This window comes from Coregonus lavaretus (genome assembly GCF_964263955.1).
Source record: "Coregonus lavaretus genome assembly, contig: HAP1_SCAFFOLD_337, whole genome shotgun sequence".
In the NCBI taxonomy this organism is placed as follows: Eukaryota; Metazoa; Chordata; class Actinopteri; order Salmoniformes; family Salmonidae; genus Coregonus; species Coregonus lavaretus.
This window is the reverse complement of record NW_028160985.1, coordinates 46,038-72,615: the sequence shown is the minus strand read 5'-3', so window position 1 is coordinate 72,615 and position 26,578 is coordinate 46,038. Positions and strand designations below refer to the sequence as shown.

Here is a 26,578-nt window from a genome sequence, read left to right as displayed (position 1 = left end):
GGATTAGAACCAGCGACCTTTCGGTTACTGGCACAACGCTCTTAACCACTAAGCTACCTGCCGCCCGCAATGTAATGACAGAGCAGTTGACTTTAGGGGGGGATGAGAGGAAAACATGAACAAGACAGTAAGCAACAAGGTCCCTTTTTTTATATCACAAATGATGGTGCTTTTGTCTTTTGAGAGTTGTTGTTGTCATTCGTACGGTGTCCATATGAGGACATCTGACATTTGTTCTCCTTTGTCCTCTAGGAGTCGTCTTGGGTTTTGATGACGTGGAACAGAGTGACATTGAACAGCACCTGGTGTCCATTGTTCCAGCCATAGAGCGCCCTCTCCCTGGCGTTGTAGTCCAGCATGGAGATGTGGAAGTACTGGTTGTGGAAGGGGATGTCTGTGTACTCATAGCTGGAGGTCTTGGTGGAGTATGAGTAGTAGACCTTGGCACCCGTCAGGTGAGAGTTGGTGATGTAGAGAGTTCCGCAGATCATAAAGGATTCCCCCGCGTTCCGTTTGGAATATTCCGTGTTCCACGTCTTCTGGACTTCCAGGGTGTCCGGGTCCATCTGGGCGATGACGAAATTTCCCGCGTTCTGATTGGTTGCGTACACCACCCACATGCCCAGTTCGTCGGCCATGACATCGATGTCGGAGTATCCTCCCCAGGAGTAAGGGTAGGTGTTGTGGAAGCCGGCGTACTCCAGAGCCCGCTGAGCCAGCACCCGACCCGTCTCAAAACTGTACTTCACGATGATGTTGCTCTGGTACTTGTTGTAGTAGAGGGATCCATTGTACACCACGTGGCCGGTTCCCTCCCATTTAAATGGGAGGTTGTAGGTTCGAGACACCACATTAGCTACAAAGTCGTCCATGGTCTTGTACTCACGTACGATCTTACTGTTGGTGTAGCTGTCCATGTACCAGACCTATATCAAAGAAAGATAAATAGCAGGAATTAGTGGAAACCACAAGCTGATACGTATTAGACTGAACACTGACTGAGTTACCATGCAACGTACATTAAAATATCTTTACGAAAAGGTAACTTTTTTTCTCCATCTCCCTGATGAATATATATGAACCACTTCACAAGGCCTTATAAATCTAATACATGAACCACTTCACAAGGCCTTATGAATATAATATATAAACCACTTCACAAGGCCTTCTAAATCTAATACAGTGCCTTCAGAAAGCATTCACACCCCTTTACTTTTTCCACATTGTGTTGTGTTACAGCCTGAATTTGAAATTGATTAAATTGAGATTTTGTATCACTGATCTACAGACAATACCCCATAATGTCAAAGTGGAATTACGTTTTTAGAAATGTTTACAAATTAATAAAAAAATGAAAAGCTGAAATGTCTTGAGTCAATAAGTATTCAACCCTTTTGTCATGGCAAGCGTCAATAAGTAAGGAGGAGAAATGTCCATAATAAGTCACATTGCATGGACTACCTCTGTGTGCAATAATAGTGCTTAACATGATGTATTGACTACCTCGTCTCTGTACCCCACACATACAATTATCTGTAAGGTCCCCCAGTAGAGCAGTGAATTTCAAACACAGATTAAACTACAAAGACCAGGGAGGTTTTCCAATGCCTTGGAAAGAAGGGCACTGATTGGTAGATAGGTGGCTGTGAAAAAGTGTTTGCCCCCTTTCAAATGTTCTCTGCTTTTGCATATTTTTTGGACTGAATGTTATCAGATCTTCAACCAAAACCGAATGTTAGATAAAGGGAACCTGAGTGAACAAATAACACAACAATTACGTACACCCAAGGCCCCTGTGTGAAAATGTAATTGCCCCCTTGCACTCAATAACTGGTTGTGCCACCTTTAGCTGCAATGACTCCAACCAAATGCTTCCTGTAGTTGTTGATCAGTCTCTCACTTCGCTGTGGAGGAATTTTGGCCCACTCTTCCATGCAGAACTGCTTTAACATTTGTGGGTTTTCAAGCATAAACTGCTTGTTTCAAGTCCTGCCACAACATCTCAATTGGGATTAGGTCTGGACTTTGACTAGGCCATTCTTTGACTAGGCCAATGCAGTGTTTGGTTTTCGTCAGGCATAATGGGACCCATGTCATCCAAAAAGTTATACTTTGACTCATCTGTCTATAGAACATTCTTCCAAAAGTCTTGATGATCATCCAGGTGCATCCAGGTGCTTTTTGGCAAATTTGAGTCAACTTTTTAGACGAGGTGGGTCCCAATATGCCTGGCGAAAACCAAACATTGCATTCCACAGAAAGAACCTCACACCAAAGGTCAAGCATGGTGGTGGTGGTGTGATGGTTTGGGGATGCTTTGCTGCCTCAGGACCTGGACGACATGCCTTAATAGAAGGAACCATGAATTCTGCTCTGTATCAGATAATTCTACAGGAGAATGTCAGGACATCCGTCTGTGAGCTGAAGCTAAAGCACAGCTGGGTCATGCAGCAAGACAATGATCCAAAACACACAATCAAGTCTACATGAAAATGGTTGAAAAGCAACATATTTGAAGTTTTGGAATGGCCAAGTCAAAGTCCAGACCTAATCCCAATTGAGATGTTGTGGCAGGACTTGAAACGAGCAGTTCATGCTTGAAAACCCACAAATGTCGCTGAGTTAAAGCAGTTCTGCATGCAAGAGTGGGCCAAAATTCCTCCACAGCGACGTGAGAGACTGATCAACAACTACAGGAAGCATTTGGTTGGAGTCATTGCAGCTAAAGGTGGCACAACCAGTTATTGAGTATAACGGGGCAATTAACTGTTGCATAACTTTGTTAACAAAAAAAGTATTTTATTTATTTAATTATTTGTAAACTCAGGTTCCCTTTATCTAATATTAGGTTTTGGTTGAAGATCTGATAACATTCAGTATCAAAAACATGCAAAAATATAGGGGGCAAATACTTTTTCACGGCACTGTACATAAAAAAAAGAAAAGCAGACATTGAATATCCCTTTGAGCATGGTGAAGTTATTAATTACACCTTGAATGGTGTATGAATACACCCAGTCACTACAAAAATACAGGCGTCCTTCCTAACCGTTCAGGGATTTCACCATGAGGCCAATGGTGATTTTAAAACAGTTACAGAGTTTAATGGCTGTGAGATAACTGAGGATGGGATCAACGACATCGTAGTTACTCCACAATACTAACCTAAATGACAGAGTGAAAAGAAGGAAGCCTGTACATAATAGAAATATTCCGAAACATGTATCCTGTTTGCAAAAAGGCACTAAAGTAATACTGCACAAAATGGGGCAAATAAATTAACTTTCTGCCATGAATATAAAGCGTTATGTTTGGCGCAAATCCAACACCACACATCACTGAGTACCACTCCTCATATTTTCAGGCATGGTGGTGGCTGCATCATGTTATGGGTATGCTTGTCATTAGCAAGGACTAGGGAGTTGTTCAGGATAAAAAGAAACGGAATAGAGCTAAGCACAGGCAGAATCCTAGAGGAAAACCTGGTTCATTCTGCTTTCCACCAGACACTGGGAGATAAATTCACCTTTCAGCAGGACAATAACCTAAAACATGAGGGCAAATATACACTGGAGTTGCTTGACAAGATGACATTGAATGTTCTTGAGTGGCCTAGTTACAGTTTTGACTTAAATCGGCTTGAAAATGTATGGCAAGACTTGAAAATGGCTGTCTGTCAATGGTCTAAAAACAAATAAAGAGAGTCACACATTCTATGCATAAACTCTCAGTAATTTATTGGGTAAAAAAAAACACCAACGTTTGGTCAACAACCAACATGACAGAGCTTGAAGAAAAATGAGCAAATAATGTACAACCCAGGTGTGCAAAGCTATAAGAGACTTACCCAGAAATCACAGCCAAAAGAGATTCTAACAAGTATTGACATGTTAGAATTTTTCTTCCAGTTTGACATTACAGAGTATTTTGTGTAGATTGTTGACAAAAAATTACAAATGAAATCCATTTGAATCCCACTTTGTAACACAACAAAATGTGGAAAAAGTAAAGGGGTGTTAAGACTTTCTGGAAGCACTTTATATGAACCACTTCACAAGGCCTTGTAAATCTAATATATAAACCACTTCACAAGGACTTATAAATCTAATATATGAACCACTTCACAAGGCCTTGTAAATCTAATATATAAACCACTTCACAAGGCCTTATAAATCTAATATACAGTACATTCGGAAAGTATTCAGACCCCTTGAATTTTAGTTACGTTACAGCCTTATTTTAAAATGGATTAAATATTATTATTTTTTTAATCAAACTACACACAATATCCCATAATGATGAAGCGAAAACAGGTTTGTAGAAATGTTTGCAAATGGGAGGTGACCAAGAACCCGATGGTCACTCTGATAGAGCTCCAGAGTTCCTCTGTGGAGATGGGAGAACCTTCCAGAAGGACAACCATCTCTGCAGCACTCCACCAATCAGGCCTTTATGGTAGAGTGGCCAGACGGAAGCCACTCCTCAGTAAAAGGCACATGACAGCCCGCTTGGAGTTTGTCAAAAGGCACCTAAAGGACTCAGACCATAAGAAACAAGATTCCCTGGTCTGATGAAACCAAGATTGAACTCTTTGGCCTGAATGCCAAGCGTCACGTCTGGAGGAAACATGGCAGCATCCCTACAGTGAAGCATGGTGGTGGCAGCATCATGCTGTGGGGAAGTTTTTCAGCTGCAGGGACTGGGATACTAGTCAGGATTGAGGCAAAAATGAATGGAGCAACAGAGATCCTTGATGAAAACCTGCTCCAGAGCGCTCAGGACCTCAGACTGGAGCGAAGGTTCACCTTCCAACTGGACAACGACCCTAAGCACACAGTCAAGACAACGCAGGAGTGGCTTCAGGACAAGTCTCTGAATGTCCTTGAGTGGCCCAGCCAGAGCCCGGACTTGAATCCGATCTAACATCTCTGGATAGACCTGAAAATAGCTGTGCAGCAACGCTCCCCATCCAACCTGACAGACCTTGAGAGGATCTGCAGAGAAGAATGGGAGAAATTCCCCAAACACAGGTGTGCCAAGCATGTAGCGTCATACCCAAGAAGACTCTAGGCTGTAATCGCTGCCAAATATGCTTCAACAAAGTACTGAGTAAAGGGTCTGAATACTTATGTTAATGGTTGTTTCAGTTTTTTATTTTAATACATTTGCAAACATTTCTAAAAACCTGTTTTTGCTTTGTCATTATGGGGTATTGTGTGTAGATTGACGAGGGAAAAAAATAATTTAATCAATTTTAGAATAAGGCTGTAATGTAACAAAATGTGGAAAAAGTCAAGGGGTCTGAATACTTTCCGAATGCACTGAATGAACCATTTCACAAGGCCTTGTAAATCTAATATATGAACCACTTCACATGGCCTTATAAATCTAATATATAAACCACTTCACAAGGCCTTATAAATCAAAGGAAATTATACTCTGCATCAGAAAAGCTATTGAACATCCCCATCTCAGAAACCCCCATGAGAAAACCAACACCATGATACTAGGTCATGACAATCTTTGATTATTGTTATAAATCCTTCCCTACAAGTCCGAACCCCCCCCCCCCCCAGGCAGAGCTATCACAAACACAGACACCCACCCACCCACCCACCTCCTCCACTCCCATCCCATAACTCACCCTGTTGTTTCTCTGAGAGGCCTGTGGATCAGTCAACCATGCTCCAAACCGGGTGCCAGATGTCTTTATTGTTACAGGTCCAGTGATTTTCATTAATTTTCCGCATGCTGTTAATAAAGAAATGCAGTGATAAGATGTACTGCTTTTTCCTCCTCTTCTTACTAGATTTCTCAAGCCATTTTCATGCCTGCACCACTGAAGAGTTCACTGAACAACACTGTGCATATTAAAACCAGGCTGCCTGAGAAGTACACTCTAAGCTCTAGGCATAAGGCAGTCATACGTAATACAGTATGAAAACACACATTTACGTAATACAGTATGAAAACACACATTTACACAATACAGTATGAAAACAAACATTTACACAATACAGTATGAAAACAAACATTTACATAATACAGTATGAAAACAAACATGTACATAATACAATATGAAAACACACATTTACATAATATAGTATGAGAACAAACATTTATATAATACAGTATGAAAACACATTTACATAATACAGTCTGAAAACAAACATTTATATAATACAGTATGAAAACACATTTATATAATACAGTATGAAAACACACAGTAATGCGTTTGAGGTTCCAACTAGTATGTTATTCACAATTCTTACAGATAAAGACAGGGTAGTTTTCTTGTTTGTGGATACTACATTACCATTTTCTTGTTTGTGGATACTACATTACAATTTTCTTGTTTGTGGATACTACCATGCAACTTTGCCTCAGTATGGGCTTTGTAGCAAAACGTCAGTGATGAAAGATGATATCATATTATCCATGCTTAGCGCTCAATTACTTATTTAATTTGCACAATATTACATTTACAGTACATCTAGATACTCAATCTCCATTATGCCATTACTTTGTTTATAAATCAGATCATTTTATCACTTTTCTCATTATTAAGATGAGGTAGAGTAATACAGTAGAATATATATACAGCGAGTTCAACTGATCTCATACAAACATCTAATTTCTGAGTGTGTCTCTCATTCCCAGTGGAATTCAACACAGTTCATGTCTCCATTCCCAGTGGAATTCAACACAGTTCATGTCTCCATTCCCAGTGGAATTCAACACGGTTTATGTGAGTTATTCTTGAGTTTCTCTATGTACAGTTATTGTAGAGACAATATTACACAACTGATCTTAAGTTTGCCCATGCAGTTGATATTGATCTGGTTCTACTCACTGAGCTTGCCCATGCAGTTGGTATTGATCTGGTTCTACTCACTGAGCTTTCCCATGCAGTTGGTATTGATCTGGTTCTACTCACTGAGCTTGCCCATGCAGTTGGTATTGATCTGGTTCTACTCACTGAGCTTGCCCATGCAGTTGGTATTGATCTGGTTCTACTCACTGAGCTTGCCCATGCAGTTGGTATTGATCTGGTTCTACTCACTGAGCTTGCCCATGCAGTTGGTATTGATCTGGTTCTACTCACCGAGCTTGCCCATGCAGTTGGTATTGATCTGGTTCTACTCACTGAGCTTGCCCATGCAGTTGGTATTGATCTGGTTCTACTCACTGAGCTTGCCCATGCAGTTGGTATTGATCTGGTTCTACTCACTGAGCTTGCCCATGCAGTTGGTATTGATCTGGTTCTACTCACTGAGCTTGCCCATGCAGTTGTGCAGCCTGCTGTCCAGTCTGAGGACCCTCTGGTAGAGCTCATCATAGTCGTATGCCCCCATCTCCTCCTGAATGGCTGTGAGCACCATGGACAGGTTCCTGATCTCCTCTTTAAACGAGGAGATGAGCTGGGCGTCTGTCTTGTACTGCTCCAACACAGGGATCAGAGGCTGCAGCTCATCCATCTTGTTCTTCAGCTCCTGAAGCAGAGACAGGCACAGAGACAGAGACAGGCACAGAGACAGAGACAGAGAGAGAGACAGAGACAGAGACAGAGACAGAGACAGAGACAGAGACAGAGACAGAGACATAGAAATAGACATGGTCAGAGACAGGCAACGAGACAGAGACAGAGACAGAGACAGAGACAGAGACAGAGACAGAGACAGAGACAGAGACAGTGATAGGCACAGGGACAGGGACAGGAACCGAGACAGGCACAGAGACAGGAACCGAGACAGGCACAGGGATAGTGACAGTGACAGAGACAGAGACAGAATGGCCTGGATTAAGAGATAGCCCAGAGGAGAGATAGAAACCACTTAAGACACACTTAAAACACCATCTGAGAGGTGAGAAAAGGCCATAATGGTAAAAGAGAAGAGAAAGAGAAGAGAAGAGAAGAGAAGAGAAGAGAAGAGAAGAGGAGAGAAGAAGAGAAGAGAAGAGGAGAGGAAGAGAAGAGAAGAGAAGAGAAGAGAAGAGAAGAGAAGAGAAGAGAAGAGAAGAGAAGAGAAGAGAAGAGAAGAGAAGAGAAGAGAAGAGAAGAGAAGAGAGGAGAGGAGAGGAGAGGAGAGGAGAGGAGAGGAGAGGAGAGGAGAGGAGAGGAGAGGAGAGGAGAGGAGAGGAGAGGAGAGGAGAGGAGAGGAGAGGAGAGGAGAGGAGAGGAGAGGCCATAATGGTAAAGAGAAAGAGAAGAGAAGAGAAGAGAAGAGAAGAGAAGAGAAGAGAAGAGAAGAGAAGAGAAGAGAAGAGAAGAGAAGAGAGAGAGAGAAGAGAGGAGAGGAGAGGAGAGGAGAGGAGAGGAGAGGAGAGGAGAGGAGAGGAGAGGAGAGGAGAGGAGAGGAGAGGAGAGGAGAGGAGAGGAGAGGAGAGGAGAGGAGAGGCCATATGGTAGGAGGAGGAGGAAAGGGAAAAGGTGGTGCTGAAATGAAAGTGAAATATGGGTATGTGCAGTCTACGTTTGAAAAGGATATTTCCCTATGTGTGTGTCTCACAATGTTTAACATGATCATGGAAAATCTCTGCTCAGGTGACGTGTCAGGAAAAACACCTGGGTCTATTTATAAACAATGTTCTGTACTTTAATGTATTCCAGTGCTGTGATGTTCCTGTACCTGGAAGTTCCTGGTTATAATGGTCTTCCTGTCATCTTCTATCTGCCTGAACTTGGTCTGGAGCCCTTTCATCTGATTCTCCATCTTCATGACGTACTGGAAGTCCTCTGGGTTCGCAGGTTCAACACCTCAATGGACTGGGACATGTTCTGCACCTGGAGCAGAGAATACAAGACAAACACAACAACTACCTCCAACATGTTCTGGACCACAGCAAAAAACAGAAGCACATTCAATCTAGCCTGGTTGACCCAGATCGGTTTGTGTTCGGCACGATGGCCATGACCATAGTGGTTGCCAAGACAGCACAGACCGACCTGGAACCAAGCAAAATGAAATCTACACAACATTCACAAACAGAAATTAGCTCACACTGACTCCTTAGCCGACTAACTTGAGATCTTTATGTGTAACTCAGATTGAGGTGTAACATTGACAACAAAGCATGGCTTACAGTACGTGAAAGTCTGAATTACATACACACCTCAAGGCAAGTTGGAATTCAGCCCTGTTCGAATACTGTATTTGAACACATGGCCCTCAATCTTTTTTTTTTTTTTTTTTTTTTTTTGTCATTTAGCAGACGCTCTTATCCAGAGCGACTTACAGGAGCAATTAGGGTTAAGTGCCTTGCTCAAGGGCACATCGGCAGATTTTTCACCTAGTCGGCTCAGGGATTAGAACCAGCAACCTTTCGGTTACTGGCACAACGCTCTTACCCACTAAGCTACCTGCCGCCCTAATCTGAAATGGATGTTTAAAAAACAATAACATGATTTGAGACGTGATCCTTACTTTTGTTGTGTTTATGTGTTTTCTTGTGTTTATGAAAAAAAAAAAAAGACATGAATCACAAGCGAACAACACAATGCTCCTTAACAGACTATAACAGACACAAGATGATGCATACATCTGGATATTGATAATAAGATGCGCTTCCCCTCCCATATGATTAACAATTCATCACACACACAGGCGTGAACGACTTAGCCTTTAATCACTCTACTTATGCTCTGACATCGCAGAGGTACAATAATGTGTACGATAGATCACCTCAGAATGGAGAAAATGATTGTGTACAGTACACCGAGTTTCAGAACCTAATACACACAGCATCTTATATCAGGGATCTTTCAATGTGAATAGATAAGACTCCCTTTGAAATGAACTGTGACTTTTAACACTTCCACAACAGGTGTTGCTAAGACGCCAATGTGAATAGATAAGACTCCCTTTGAAATGAACTGTGACTTTTAACACTTCCACAACAGGTGTTGCTAAGACGCCAATGTGAATAGATAAGACTCCCTTTGAAATGAACTGTGACTTTTAACACTTCCACAACAGGTGTTGCTAAGACGCCAATGTGAATAGATAAGACTCCCTTTGAAATGAACTGTGACTTTTAACACTTCCACAACAGGTGTTGCTAAGATGTTGCCGAGGGCTGTTACATTACTTCTAGGTGATTCTATGGTAGGTGTTGTGTTGATTCTATGGTAGGTGTTGTGTTGATTCTATGGTAGGTGAAAGATTTACGACTCCTCCCGGACCAGGCCCAAATCCCTGTCATTCGCGTGAAGAGGAGACGTCAATACAGGGGGCGCAGATCCGTGTGCTTGGTGAGAATTTCGTTGGCGAGTGGATAATCCGCATTTACCATCCATCCTACAGGCGAAAATACAATCACTGGAAAATAAACTGGATGAGCTCCGTTCCAGACTATCCTACCAACGGGACATTGAAAACTGTAAGATCTTATGTTTCACCGAGTCGTGGCTGAACGAGGACATCGATAATATACAGTTGGCTGGGTTTTCCGTGCATCGGCAAGACAGAACAGCAACCTCCGATAAGACGAGGGGTGGTGGTCTGTGTCTATTGGTCAACAACAGCTGGTGCGCGATCTCTAAAATTCTTGAGGTTTTGCTCACCTGAGGTAGAGTACCTCATGATAAGCTGTAGACCACACTATTTGCCGAGAGAGTTTTCATCTATATTTTTTCGTAGCTGTCTATTTACCACCACAAAACGATGCAGGCAGTAACGCCACACTCAACGAGCTGTATAAGGCCATAAGCAAACAAGAAAATGCTCATCCAGAAGCGGCGCTCCTAGTGGCCCGAGGACTTTAATGCAGGAAAACTTAATACCGCTTGAATTAATTTCTACCTGCAACCAGAGGAAAAAAAAAAAACTCTAGACCACCTTTACTCCACACACAGAGACGCATACAAAGCACTCCCTCGCCCTCCATTTGGCAAATCTGACCATAATTCTATCCTCCTGATTCCGGCTTAAAAGCAAAAACTCAAGCAGGAAGTACCAGTGACTCGCTCAATACGGAAGTGGTCAGATGACATGGATGCTAAGCTACAGGAGTGTTTTGCTAGCACAGACTGGAATATGTTCCGGCAAGTCGGTTAGGACATCTACTTTGTGCATGACACAAGTAATATTTCCAACAATTGTTTACAGACAGATTATTTCACTTATAATTCACTGTATCACAATTCCAGTGGGTCAGAAGTTTACATACACAAAATTGACTGTGCCTTTAAATAGCTTGGAAAATTTCAGAAAATGATGTCATGGCTTTAGAAGCTTCTGATAGGCTAATTGACATCATTTGAGTCAATTGGAGGTGTACCTGTGGATGTATTTCAAGGCCTACCTTCAAACTCAGTGCCTCTTTGCTTGACATCATGGGAAAATCAAAAGAAATCAGTCAAAACCTCAGAAACAAATGGTAGACCTCCACACACCTGGTTCATCCTTGGGAGCAATTTCCAAATGCCTGAAGGTACCACGTTCATCTGTACAAACAATAGTACGCAAGTATAAACATCATGGGACCACACAGCCATCATACCACTCAGGAAGGAGATGCGTTCTGTCTCCTAGAGATGAACGTACTTTGGTGCGAAAAGTGCAAATCAATCCCAGAACAACAGCAAAGGACCATGTGAAGATGCTGGAGGAAACAGGTACAAAAGTATCTATATCCACAGTAAAACAAGTCCTATATCGACATAACCTGAAAGGCTGCTCAGCAAGGAAGAAGCCACTGCTCCAAAACCGCCATAAAAAAGCCAGACTACGGTTTGCAACTGCACATGGGGACGAAGTTCGTACTTTTTGGAGAAATGTCCTCTGGTCTGATGAAACAAAAATAGAACTGTTTGGCCATAATGACCATCGTTATGTTTGGAGGAAAAGGGGACGGCTTGCAAGCCGACGAACACCATCCCAACCGTGAAGCACGGGGGTGGCAGCATCATGCTGTGGGGGTGCTTTGCTGCAGGAGGGACTGGTGCACTTCACAAAATAGATAGCATCATGAAGAAGGAAAATGATGTGGATATATTGGAGCAACATCTCAAGACATCAGTCATGAAGTTAAAGCTTGGTCGCAAAAGGGTCTTCCAAATAGACAATGACCCCAAGCATACTTCCAAAGTTGTGGCAAAATGGCTTAAGGACAACAAAGTCAAGGTATTGGAGTGGCCATCACAAAGCCCTGACCTCAATCCTATAGAAAATGTGTGGCCAAGACCATACAGCGGTTTAACAGGACAGGTTCCACTCAGAACAGGCCTCGCCATGGTTGACCAAAGAAGTTGAGTGAATGTGCTCAGCGTAATATCCAGAGGTTGTCTTTGGGAAATAGATGTATGAGTGCTGCCAGCATTGCTGCAGCGGTTGAAGGGGTGGGGGGGTCAGCCTGTCAGTGCTCAGACCATACGCCGCACACTGCATCAAATTGGTCTGCATGGCTGTCGTCCCAGAAAGAAGCCTCTTCTAAATATGATGCACAAGAAAGCCTGCAAACAGTTTGCTGCAGACAAGCAGACTAAAGACATGGATTACTGGAACCATGTACTGTGGTCTGATGAGACCTGAAGATAAACTTATTTGGTTCAGATGGTGTCAAGCGTGTGTGGCGGCAACCAGGTGAGGAGTACAAAGACAAGTGTGTCTTGCCTACAGTCAAGCATGGTGGTGGGAGTGTCAGGGTCTGGGGCTGCATGAGTGCTGGGGGCACTGGGGAGCTACAGTTCATTGAGGGAACCATGAATGCCAACATGTACTGTGACATACTGAAGCAGAGCATGATCCCCTCCCTTTGGAGACTGGACCGCAGGGCATGATAACGACCCCAAACACACCTCCAAGACGACCACTGCCTTGCTAAAGAAGCTGAGGGTAAAGGTGATGGACTGGCCAAGCATGTCTCCAGACCTAAACCCTATTGAGCATCTGTGGGGCATCCTCAAACGGAAGGTGGAGTAGTGCAAGGACTCTAACATCCACCAGCTCTGTCATGTCGTCATGGAGGAGTGGAAGAGGACTCCAGTGGCAACCTGTGAAGCTCTGGTGAACTCCATGCCCAAGAGGGTTAAGGCAGTGTTGGAAAATGATGGTGGCCACAAAAAATATTGACACTTCGGGCCCAATTTGGACATTTTCACTTAGGGGTGTACTCACTTTTGTTGCCAGCGATTTAGACATTAATGGCTGTGTGTTGTGTTATTTTGAGGGGACAGCAAATGTACACTGTTATACAAGCTGTACATTCACTACTCTACATTGTAGCAAAGTTTCATTTCTTCAGTGTTGTCACATGAAAATATATACTCAAATATTGACAAAAATGTGAGGGGTGTACGTAGGAATGCTGTTCGTTGACTACAGCTCAGCGTTCAACACCACAGTGCCCTCCAAGCTCATCACTAAGCTAAGGACCCTGGGACTAAACACCTCACCCTGCAACTGGATCCTGGACTTCCTGACGGGCCGCCCCCAGGTGGTAAGGGTAGGTAACAACACATCTGCCACACTGATCCTCAACACGGGGGCCCCTCAGGGTTGTGTGCTCAGTCCCCTACTGTACTCCCTGTTCACCCACGACTGCGTGGCCACGCACGACTTCAATACCATCATTAAGTTTGCCAACGACACAACGGTGGTAGGCCTGATCACCGACAACGATGAGGCAGCCTACAGGGAGGAGGTCAGAGACCTATCATTGTGGTGCCAGGACAACAACCTCTCCCTCAATGTGATCAAGACAAAAGAGCTGATTGTGGTCTACAGGAAATGGGGGGCCGAGCACTCACCAATTCACATCGAGGGGGCTGTAGTGGAGCGGGTCGAAAGCTTCAAGTTCCTTGGCGTCCACATCAGTAACAAACTATCATGGTCCAAACAGTGACCGTCAAGAGAAAAATTGCTGATGCACACTAACATTTTGAAATTGCACCTAACGCTCAACAGTAAATAGAGACCCTGACTGAGTTGGGGCGGAACCGGCCCTGATAGAGAGATGTACTGTATGTGTTGGTTTGGTACCTTCTCCAGTAGCTGGCGGAGCTGTCTTCCCTTCGCGTCTCTGGAGCAGAGGTTCTGTTCAGGAGCCACCACCGTGCAAATACACCGCCCGTCAGTATCCTGGGCTGAGCTGTACACCTGCCAACCCTCCTTAGGCCCGATGGTCTACAGACACACACACACACACATACACACACACACACACACACACACACAGACACACACACACACACACACACACACACACACACACACACACACACACACACACACACACACACACACACATATACACACACACACACACACACACACACACACAGGAACATATCAGTGAAGGGAATCTGTAATCTGGATAAATGCCGTTGGAAGACAGACAACATTTTTCAATGTGAGCTGGTAGCTAGATAATCATGTAGCTAGTGATAGAAAGTGATAGATATTTCAATATAAAAAGATTGAAGAAATGTTATAGTATATCTTCAGCAAAAGATGGCATTTAATTCATAATCACGGGGGGGAGGGGGGATTGACATATATCATTGTTTTAACGCGGTCATACCATGGATCATTTAGCTATTTGATTTTAAATTGTAGGACCCTTTTAGGTATCAGAAAAATTATAATAATATAATTTGATAAAATATTGATTTTGGCCTTTTGCCCATAGAAACGCATTGAATAACACATTCATAAATGACAAAAAAGACAGTCAAAAAAGTATATAAGGTTTTGAAGTGTCTGTCCTTCAGTACATCTACACTACCGTTCAACAGTTTGGGGTCACTTAGAAATGTCCTTGTTTTCGAAAGAAAAGCACTTTTTTTGTCCATTAAAATAACATCAAATTGATCATAAATAGAGTATAGACAATGTTAATGTTGTAAATGGCTATCGTAGCTGGAAACTGCTGATTTTTTATGGAATATCTACATAGGCGTACAGAGGCCCATTATCAGCAACCATCAGTCCTGTGTTCCAATGGCACATTGTGTTTGCTAATCTAAGTTTATTATTTTAAAAGGCTAATTGATCATTAGAAAACCCTTTTGCAAATATGTTAGTCTTATTTTTCTCCATTCCTTTAAACGATCAGCTCTCAGAAAACCATCCCATTAAAAAATGTATAATTTGTCTCTTGCTGTTTCACTTCAGAGAGATAGAAAGAGAGAGAAAGAGAGAAAGAATAGAGTCAAACATGAGAGCAAAAGTAAGAGCGAGGGTTAAAGAGAAATAGAGAGAGAGAGGAGAGGAGAGGAGAGGAGAGGAGAGGAGAGGAGAGGAGAGGAGAGGAGAGGAGAGGAGAGGAGAGGAGAGGAGAGGAGAGGAGAGGAGAGGAGAGGAGAGGAGAGGAGAGGAGAGGAGAGGAGAGGAGAGGAGAGGAGAGGAGAGGAGAGAGAGAGAGATGAGAGAGAGAGAGAGAGAGAGGAGAGGGAGAGAGAGAGGAGAGAGGAGAGAGGAGAGAGAGGAGAGGAGAGAGGAGAGAGAGAGGAGAGGAGAGAGGAGAGAGAGAGGCGGGGGTGAAATAGACAACCCAATATGTTTGTGCAGGGAGTAAAGCAGTGCTGGTCCACTGGGGATGGCTCCATGGCTCCATGGCTCCAGTGAAAGGTATTTTGTGAGAATGATTAATGACCATCCTTTGGAGTGTATCTCTGTGTGAAACCAATGTAGTCTTGTATCAGATCCTCCTCTATCTAACTTTCAGAGACCTGGAACCATAGTGTATTGTGTATTTGCTGCAGTGGGAGACTGTATTGTAGTGTGTGAGAGACAGAAAATGCCCTGCAGTTGTCAAAATGTTGCAATTCATATTTGTTTATCCTCTGTGCATGGACCTTGTGTGAACTGTCCTAACAGTGTTGCTTTGATGTACAGTCTGAATGGTGCTTTAATATGCAAGACACGTCTGTAGCAAAGCTAACTTCAACACATTACCGCCCACAGCAGAGTAGAAACAAATTAACAGACAGTTCATAGTGGGGTTGAAATCCATTCAGAAGTTGTCGGAAGGTAACCCACTGATGAAACAGAGACAAATGATTAAACACACACATGCATACACACACTCACAAAAATAAATGCACTCAAGCATACGCACACAAACGAGGAGGGCTCAGAACATCTAAAAATTGATTTTAAAGAACTGATTCTAGCACTGAAAGATTCCAAAAAGCGGCCAATCATTTCAGGTCCGGTACCATCGTTGGGCCGTGGGTGTGAAAGATCAAATCAAAAAAATCAAATCAAATCAAAATGTATTTCACACATGCGCCGAATACAACAGGTGTAGACCTTACAGTGAAATGCTTACTTACAAGCCCTTAACCAACAATGCAGTTCTAGAAATAGAGTTAAGAAAATATTTACTAAATAAAATCAAGTAAAAAATACAATAAAATCAAAAAGTAACACAAGGAAATTACAAAACAATAACGAGGCTAAATAAAGGAGGTACCGGTACCAAGTCAATGTGCGGGGATACAGGTTAGTCGAGGTAATTTGAAAAGTGACTACAGTACCAGTCAAAAGTTTGGACACACCTACTCATTCAAGGGTTTTTCTTTATTTGTACTATTTTCTACATTGTAGGTGTCAAAAGGGGTGATGTGTACGCGGCAGTGAAGTCAGGCGCAGGACACAGAGAAACAGGATGACTACTTTACTTAAAGTAAACACGCACAAAACAAAAGGTCTCCACAACACTGGAGGAGTAACACACTCAGTGCGTAAAAGGCGAACTAGACATGCCGAACATCAAACAGGACAAAATGACAATAACACACAAAGGCCAAACGTAAAACAAGGGAACTTATATGTTACACAATCAACACAAAATAAGCAACAGGTGTACAAACTAGACAACACAAGACAAACACCGAAAACATCGATCGGCAGTAGCTAGTACTCCGGGGACGACGAACGCCGAAGCCTGCCCGAGCAAGGAGGAGGAGCAGCCTCGGCGGAATCAGTGACAGTAGGATAACAGTGAAGACATCAAAACTATGAAATAACACATATGGAATCATGTAATAACCAACAAAGTGTTAAAAAAAAACAAAATATATGTAATATTTTAGATTCTTCAAATAGCCACCCTTTGCCTTTGTGACAGCTTTGCACACTCTTGGTATTCTCTCAACAAGCTTCAACTGGAATGCTTTTCCAACAGTTTTGAAGGAGTTCCCACATATGCTGAGCACTTGTTGGCTGCTTTTCCTTTTGTCTGCCGTCCGACTCATCCCAAACTACTGAATTGGGTTGAGGTCGGGGGATTGTGGAGGCCAGGTCATCTGATGCATCACTCCATCTCTCTCCTTCTTGGTCAAATAGCCCTTACACAGCCTGGAGGTGTGTTGGGTCATTGTCCTGTTGAAAAACAAATGATAGTCCCACTAAGCCCGAACCAGATGGCATGGCGTTTCGCTGAAGAATGATGTGGTAGCCATGCTGGTTAAGTGTGCCTTGAAAACTAAATACATCACAGACAGTGTCACCAGCAAAGCACCCCCACACCATGACACCTCCTCCTCCTTGCTTTACGGTGGGAACTATACTTGCGGAGATAATCCATTCACCCACACCGCGTCTCACAAAGACACGGCGGTTGGAACCAAAAATCTCAAATTTGGACTCCAGAGCAAAGGACACATTTCCACCGGTCTAATGTCCATTGCTCGTGTTTCTTAGCCCAAAAAGGTCTCCTCTTCTTGTTGGTGCCCTTTAGTAGTGGTTTCTTTGCAGCAATTCAACCATGAAGGCCTGATTCACACAGTCTCCTCTGAACAGTTGATGTTGAGATGTGTTTGTGACTTGAACTCTGCAAAGCATTTATTTGGGCTGCAATTTCTGAGGCTGGTAGCTCTAATGAACTTATCCTCTGCAGCAGAGGTAAGTCTGTGTGTTCCATTCCTGAGGCGGTCCTCATGAGAGCCAGTGTCATCATAGCGCTTGATGGTTTTTGCGACTGCACTTGAAGAAACGTTCAAAGTTCTTGAAATGTTCCGTAATGATAGACTGTCCTTTCTCTTTACTTATTTGAGCTGGTCTTGTACCAAATAGGGCTATCTTCTGTATAACAGAGAGAACAGTGTATGACTTGGGTGACTGGAGTCTTTGACAATTTTTTGGGCCTTCCTCTGACACCGCCTAGTATATACAGTTGAAGTCGGAAGTTTACATACACTTAGGTTGGAGTCATTAAAACTCGTTTTTCAACCACTCCACAAATGTCTTGTTAACAAACTACAGATTTGGGAAGTCGGTTAGGACATCTACTTTGTGCATGACACAAGTCATTTTTCAAACAATTGTTAACAGACAGATTATTTCACTTATAATTCACTGTATCACAATTCCAGTGGGTCAGAAGTTTACATACACTAAGTTGACTGTGCCTTTAAATAGCTTGGAAAATTCCAGCAAATGATGTCATGGCTTTAGAAGCTTCTGATAGGTTAATTGACATCATTTGAGTCAATTGGAGGTGTACCTGTGGATGTATTTCAAGGCCTACCTTCAAACTCAGTGCTTGACATCATGGGAAAATCAAAAGAAATCAGTCAAAACATCAGAAAAAAATGGTAGACCTCCATAAGTCTGGTTCATCCTTGGGAGCAATTTCCAAACGCCTGAAGGTACCACGTTCATCTGTACAAACAATAGTACGCAAGTATAAACACCACGGGACCACGCAGCCGTCATACCACTCAGGAAGGAGACGCATTCTGTCTCATAGAGATGAACGTACTTTGGTCCGAAAAGTGCAAATAAATCCTAGAACAACAGCAAACGACCTTGTGAAGATGCTGGAGGAAACAGGTACAAAAGTATCTATATCCACAGTAAAACAAGTCATATATCGACATAACCTGAAAGGCCGCTCAGCAAGGAAGAAGCCTCTGTTACAAAACTGCCATAAAAAAGCCTACGGTTTACAACTGCACATGGGGACGAAGTTCGTACTTTTTGGAGAAATGTCCTCTGGTCTGATGAAACAAAAATAGAACTGTTTGGCCATAATGACCATCGTTATGTTTGGAGGAAAAAGGGGGGACCAAAGTTGTGGCAAAATGGCTTAAAGAAAACAAATTCAAGGTAATGGAGTGGCCATCACAAAGCCCTGACCTCAATCCTATAGAAAATGTGTGGGCAGAACTGAAAAAGCGTGTGCGAGCAAGGAGGCCTACAAACCTGACTCAGTTACACCATCTCTGTCAGGAGGAATGGGCCAAAATTCACCCAACTTATTGTGGGAAGCTTGTGGAAGGCTACCCAAAAAATTTGACCAATGTTACACAATTTAAAGGCAATGCTACCAAATACTAATTGAGTGTATGTAAACTTTTGACCCACTGGGAATGTGATGAAAGAAATAAAAGCTGAAATAAATCATTCTCTCTACTATTATTCAGACATTTCTTATTCTTAAAATAAATTGGTGATCCTAACTGACCTAAGAGGATTAAATGTCAGGCAGTGTGAAAAACTGAGTTTAAATGTATTGGCTAAGGTGTATGTAAATTTACGACTTCAACTGTAGGTCCTGGATGTTAGGAAGCTTGGCCCCAGTGATGTACTGGGCCGTAAGCACTACCCTCTATAGAGCCTTATGGTCAGATGCCAAGCAGTTGCCATACCAGGCAGTGATGCAACCGGTCCGGATGCTCTCGATGGTTTGCTGTAGAACTTTTTGAGGATCTGGGGACTCATGCCAAATCTATTCCGTCTCCTGAGTGGGAAAAGGTGTTGTCGTGCCCTCTTCACAACTGTCTTGGTGTGTTTGGACCATGATACTTCATTGGTGATTTGGACACCAAGGAACTTGAAAATATCGACCCGCTCCACTTCAGCCCCGTCGATGTTAATGGAGGCCAGTTCGGCCCTCCTTTTCCTATAGTCCAAAATCAGTTATTTTGTCTTGCTCACATTGAGGGAGAGGTTGTTGTCCTGGCACCACACTGTGAGGTCTCTGACCTCCCTATAGGCTGTCTCATCATTGTCGGTGATCAGGCCTACCACTGTTGTGTTCTCAGCAAATTTAATGATGGTGTTGGAGTCGTGCTTGGTCATGCAGTCGTGGGTGAGCAGAGAGTACAGGAGGGGACTAAGCACGCAGCCCTGAGGGGTCCCAGTGTTGAGGATCAGCGTGGCAGATGTGTTGTTGCCTACCCTTACCACCTGGGGGTGGCCCGTCCGGAAGTCCAGGATCCAGTTGCAGAGGGAGGTGTGTAGTCCCAGGGTCCATAGCTTAGTGATGAGCTTTGAGGGCACTATGGTGTTGAACGCTGAGCTGTAGTCAACTATGTGTTGTTGCCTACTGGCAATACACGCCTGGCTAAAATATTACTTTAGCTCTGTTGGAATCATTTTTATAGATAATCTTGAGACCTTCTGGAAACAGAAAATCTTGGCTCCTGGACTTTGTCCACGCATTTTAAGGCTGCGTTGAGACAATGACTTATCAATGACCAAAGTCCAGCTCAGTTAATCCCTACCTTTGTGACGCTGAGTTGTCATAATGCTGCATGAAATGTACGTTATCCCAGGGGCGTTGGCAGACACATTGTAAGTATCTTAATGTATGTCCCCCTAACTGCCCTGAATACCTCTGTTGATCCTACAGCTATTGTATGCAGTAATCATGTGCCTATGAACCAGAGTTACACTGTTAGCACTGAGGCGGTGTGCCCTAGTAGGAAGACCACTGTGTGCAGCTCACCCTGCACTATCAGCTCCACTATAAGTAACATGAGCATGTCTACTTCTGATAAGCTTCCCAGTAAAGTATTAAAAACAATCAAGCAACCCAGAAAAGTGCTTTAAATAGCCCATATTAACATATGTAGCCTAAGAAACAAGGTTCATGAAGTCAATAACTGTAACATATTCATATTCTGACAATCTCTGTAACTCACTTAGACAATACCCTTGATGATACAGTGGTATAAGTTAGTCCTAAATATTTCAAAAACTAAAAGCATTGTATTTGGGACAAATTATTCACTAAACCCTAAACCTCAACTAAATATTGTAATGAATCATGTGGAAATTGAGCAAGTTGAGGTGAGTAAACTGCTTGGAGTAACCCTGGATTGTAAACTGTCATGGTCAAAACATATTGATACAACAGTAGCTAAGATGGGGAGAAGTCTCAGCCCAGTACATCACTGGGGCCAAGCTTCCTGCCATCCAGGACCTCTATACCAGGCGGTGTCAGAGGAAGGCCCTAAAAATTATCAAAGACTCCAGCCACCCTAGTCATAGACTGTTCTCTCTGCTACCGCACGGCAAGCGGTACCGGAGCGCCAAGTCTAGGTCCAAAAGGCTTCTTAACAGCTTCTACCCCCAAGCCATAAGACTCCTGAACAGCTAATCATGGCTACCCGGACTATTTGCATTGCCCCCCCCACCCCACCCCACCCCCTCTTTTACACTGCTGCTTTTCTGTTTATTCGGTCACTTTAACTATACCCACATGTACATATTTCCTCAACTACCTCAACTAGCCGGTGCCCCCGCACATTGACTCTGTACCGGTACCCCCCTGTATATAGCCTCTGTACCGGTACCCCCTGTATATAGCCTCTGTACCGGTACCCCCTGTATATAGCCTCTGTACCGGTACCCCCTGTATATAGCCTCTGTACCGGTACCCCCTGTATATAGCCTCTGTACCGGTACCCCCTGTATATAGCCTCTGTACCGGTACCCCCTGTATATAGCCTCTGTACCGGTACCCCCTGTATATAGCCTCTGTACCGGTACCCCCTGTATATAGCCTCCATACTGTTCTGTTCTTTTACTGCTGCTCTTTAATTATTTGCTATTTTTTATTTTTTACTTATCTATTTTTTACTTAACACTTTTTTTTTTCTTCTTAAAAACTGCATTGTTGGTTAAGGGCTTGTAAGTAAGCATTTCAATGTAATGTCTACATCTGTTGTATTCGGCGCATGTGGCAAATAAAATTTGATTTGATTTGAAGTCTGTCCATAATAAAGTGCTACTCTGCCTTCTTAACAACACTATCAACAAGGCGGCTCCTACAGGCCCTAGTTTTGTCGCACCTGGACTACTGTTCAGTCGTGTGGTCAGATGCCACAAAGAGGGACTTTGGCTCAGAACAGTGCAACTTGTGGTCAGATGCCACAAATTACAATTGGCTCAGAACAGTGCAACACAGCTGGCCCTTGGATGTACACAGAGAGCTAACGTTAATAATATGCATGTCAATCTCTCATGGCTCAAAGTGGAAGAGAGATTGACTTCATCACTACTTGTTTTTGTAAGAAGTGTTGACATGCTGAATGTACCGAGCTGTCTGTTTAAAATACTAGCACACAGCTCGGACACCCATGCATACCCCACAAGACATGCCACCAGAGGTCTCTTCACAGTCCCCAAGTCCAGAACAGACTATGGGAGGCACACAGTACTACATAGAGCCATGACTACATGGAACTCTATTCCATATCAGATAACTGATGCAAGCAGTAGGATCAGATTTAAAAAACAGGTAAAAATACACCTTATGGAACAGCGGGGACTGTGAAGAGACACACACAAAGGTACAGACACATGCATACACACACAAGCGCTAACACACGCACTCTACACACACGTACATTGTAATATTGTTGTATGGTGGTATTAAACATTTTGTACTGTAGATATGTAGTGGTGTAATAATGTAATATGATGCACTGTTTTATCTTTTGTTTTATATGTAATGTAAGTGCCTTAATGTGTTTGGACCCCAGGAAGAGTAGCTGCTGCCTTGGTAGGAACCAATGGGGATCCTTAATAAATACAAATACAGACACACACACACACACACACACTGCCACACATTACTGTATGACAAATGATCAATACATAGAGATGTCAGCCTCGGCCAAACTAGCCGTGTCAGAATAAAGGATGCTGAACAAACAAGCCAACAAAACCTTCCATTTTAATGGACATAACTATTCATTTACATCAATTGATCAACTGTCTCTATAAAAGCTATGAGGCATTGGGAGCAACTGAAGTGGAATGCACGTGTCCGTCCTGGAATTGATGATCATGCTCCTTAAACGAGTTAACATTTCTGCTCTAATGGTGGATAAGATTAAATCGCAGTTGCCGTGTGAGTGTGTGATTGTGAGTGTGCGTGTGCGTGTGCGTGTGCCTGCAGAGAGCTTCGTAACTAGATAGAGACAGACATTTCAGTCAGCCGCGGTTCAACTTAACAAATGGTGACCTCCAAACGTAACAGCAACAACAACGATAACAACAACACCTAACGAGAGAGAGAGATGGAAAGAGAGATGGAAAGAGAGATGGAAAGAGAGATGGAAAGAGATAGATAGAGAGAGAGATGGAAAGAGAGAGCGAGAGAGAGAGAGAGAGGGAGAGAGAGAGAGAGAGAGAGAGAGAGAGAGAGAGAGAGAGATGGAAAGAGATAGATAGAGAGAGAGATGGAAAGAGATAGAGAGAGAGAGAGAGAGAGAGGGAGAGATAGAGAGAGAGAGAGAGAGGGAGAGATAGAGAGAGAGAGAGAGAGAGAGAGAGAGATGGAAAGAGAGAGAGAGAGAGAGAGAGAGAGAGAGAGAGAGAGAGAGAGAGAGAGAGAGAGAGAGAGAGAGAGAGAGAGAGAGAGAGAGAGAGAGAGAGAGAGAGAGAGAGAGAGAGAGAGAGAGAGAGAGAGAGAGAGAGAGAGAGAGAGAGAGAGAGAGAATAATGTCCTCCTGTGTGATACCTACATCCCCCCACTAGAATCCCCAGTCTTTAATGAAGACAGATTCTCCATCCTGGAGGGGGAAATCAATCATTTCCAAACCCAGGGACATCGTCTGTGGCGACCGAAATGCCAGAACTGGACAAGAACCTGACACCCTCAGCACTCAGGGGGACAAACACCTACCTGGAGGTGACAGCATTCCCTCCCCCATATGCCCCCCAAGGCACAACTACAACAACATAACCAACAAAAACGGGTCACAACTCCTGAAGCTCTGTCGCACGCTGGGTATGTACATAGTCAATGGTAGGCTTCGAGGGGACTCCTATGTTAGGTACACCTATAGCTCATCTCTTGGCAGGAGTACTGGAGACTACTTTATCACTGACCTCAACCCAGAGTCTCTCAGAGCGTTCACAGTCAGCCCACTGCCACCCCTATCAGACCACAGAAAAATCGCAGTCTACTTGAACAGAGCAATACTCAATCATGAGGCATCAAAGCCAAAGGAACTGAATAATATTAAGATATGCTATAGATGGAAGGAAGGTAGTGTCAAAACCTACCAAAAAACAATTAGGCAACATCAAATTCAATCCCTTTTAGACAACTTCCTGGACAAAACGTTCCACTGTAATAGTGAAGGTGTAAACTTGGCAGTAGAAAACCTAAACAGTATATTTGACCTCTCAGCTTCCCTATCAAATCTAAAAATCTCTAACAGAAAACCAAAGAAAAGTAACAACAATGACAAATGGTTTGATGAAGAATGCAAAAACCTAAGAAAGAAATTGAGACACTTATCCAACCAAAAACATAGAGACTCAGAAAACCTGAGCCTACGCCTTCACTATGGTGGATCACTAAAACAACACAGAAATACACTACGGAAAAAGAAGGAACAGCATGTCAGAAATCAGCTCAATGTAATTGAAGAATCCATAGACTCTAACCACTTCTGGGAAAATTGGAAAACACTAAACAAACAACAACACGAAGAGCTACAGTGAGGGAAAAAAGTATTTGATCCCCTGCTGATTTTGTACGTTTGCCCACTGACAAAGAAATCATCAGTCTATAATTTTAATGGTAGGTATATTTGAACAGTAAGAGACAGAATAACAACAACAAAAAATCCAGAAAAACGCATGTCAAAAATGATATAAATTGATTTGCATTTTAATGAGGGAAATAAGTATTTGATCCCCTCTCAATCAGAAAGATTTCTGGCTCCCAGGTGTCTTTTATACAGGTAACGAGCTGAGATTAGGAGCACACTTTTAAAGGGAGTGCTCCTAATCTCAGTTTGTTACCTGTATAAAAGACACCTGTCCACAGAAGCAATCAATCAATCAGATTCCAAATTCTCCACCATGACCAAGACCAAAGAGCTATCCAAGGATGTCAGGGACAAGATTGTAGACCTACACAAGGCTGGAATGGGCTACAAGACCATCGCCAAGCAGCTTGGTGAGAAGGTGACAACAGAAACACAAAATAACTGTCAATCTCCCTCTGCATGGGGCTCCATGCAAGATCTCACCTCGTGGAGTTGCAATGATCATCAGAACGGTGAGGAATCAGCCCAGAACTACACAGGAGGATCTTGTCAATGATCTTAAGGCAGCTGGGACCATAGTCACCAAGAAAACAATTGGTAATACACTATGCCGTGAAGGACTGAAATCCTGCAGCGCCCACAAGGTCCCCCTGCTCAAGAAAGCACATATACAGGCCCGTCTGAAATTTGCCAATGAACATCTGAATGATTCAGAGGAGAACTGGGTGAAAGTGTTGTGGTCAGATGAGAACAAAATCGAGCTCTTTGGCACTCAACTCGCTGTGTTTGAAGGAGGAGGAATAATGCCTATGACCCCAAGAACACCATCCCCACCGTCAAACATGGAGGTGGAAACATTATGCTTTGGGGGTGTTTTCCTGCTAAGGGGACAGGACAACTTCACCGCATCAAAGGGACGATGGACGGGGCCATGTACCGTCAAAACTTGGGTGAGAACCTCCTTCCCTCAGCCAGGGCATTGAAAATGGTTCGTGGATGGGTATTCCAGCATGACAATGACCCAAAACACACGGCCAAGGCAACAAAGGAGTGGCTCAAGAAGAAGCACATTAAGGTCCTGGAGTGGCCTAGCCAGTCTCCAGACCTTAACCCATAGAAAATCTGTGGAGGGAGCTGAAGGTTCGAGTTGCCAAACGTCAGCCATGAAACCTTAATGACTTGGAGAAGATCTGCAAAGAGAAGTGGGACAAAATCCCTCCTGAGATGTGTGCAAACCTGGTGGCCAACTACAAGAAACGTCTGACCTCTATGATTGCCAACAAGGGTTTTGCCACCAAGTACTAAGTCATGTTTTGCAGAGGGGTCAAATACTTATTTCCCTCATTAAAATGCAAATCAATTTATAACATTTTTGCCATGCGTTGTTCTGGATTAGTTTTTTGTTCTTCCGTCTCTCACTGTTCAGATAAACCTACCATTAAAATTATAGACTGATCATGTCTTTGTCAGTGGGCAAACGTACAAAATCAGCAGGGGATGAAATACTTTTTCCCCTCACTGTATCTATCCAAAACGGAGATGTATGGGTAAACCACTTCTCCAATATTTTTGGCCCTATAACAAAGAACAAACAGCAAAAAAAATATACATGATCAAATGCTAATCTTAGAATCAACTATTAAAAGACTACCAGAACCCACTGGATTCTCCAATTACATTGAATGAACTACAGGACAAAATACAAACCCTCCATCCCAAAAAGGCCTGTGGTGTTGATGGTATCCTCAATGAAATGATCAAATATACAGACCACAAATTCCAATTGGCTATACTTAAACTCTTTAACGTCATCCTTAGCTCTGGCATCTT

At 43.1% G+C, this 26,578-nt stretch overlaps 1 pseudogene across 1 annotated transcript in view; it reads right to left on the bottom strand.

Annotated features, from left to right (window-relative positions):
* Positions 1-248: 248 nt before the first annotated feature.
* The window catches only part of LOC311121245 (noelin-3-like), a 47,272-nt pseudogene continuing 20,942 nt past the window's right edge, over positions 249-26,578 (bottom strand). Inside the window, exons 4-8 of the transcript in view lie at positions 13,983-14,126; positions 8,631-8,785; positions 7,274-7,493; positions 5,645-5,751; positions 249-926 (exon numbers count right to left, since the gene is read on the bottom strand). The product of the transcript in view is annotated as a noelin-3-like (transcript). The remainder of the gene's footprint in view (positions 927-5,644; positions 5,752-7,273; positions 7,494-8,630; positions 8,786-13,982; positions 14,127-26,578) is intronic.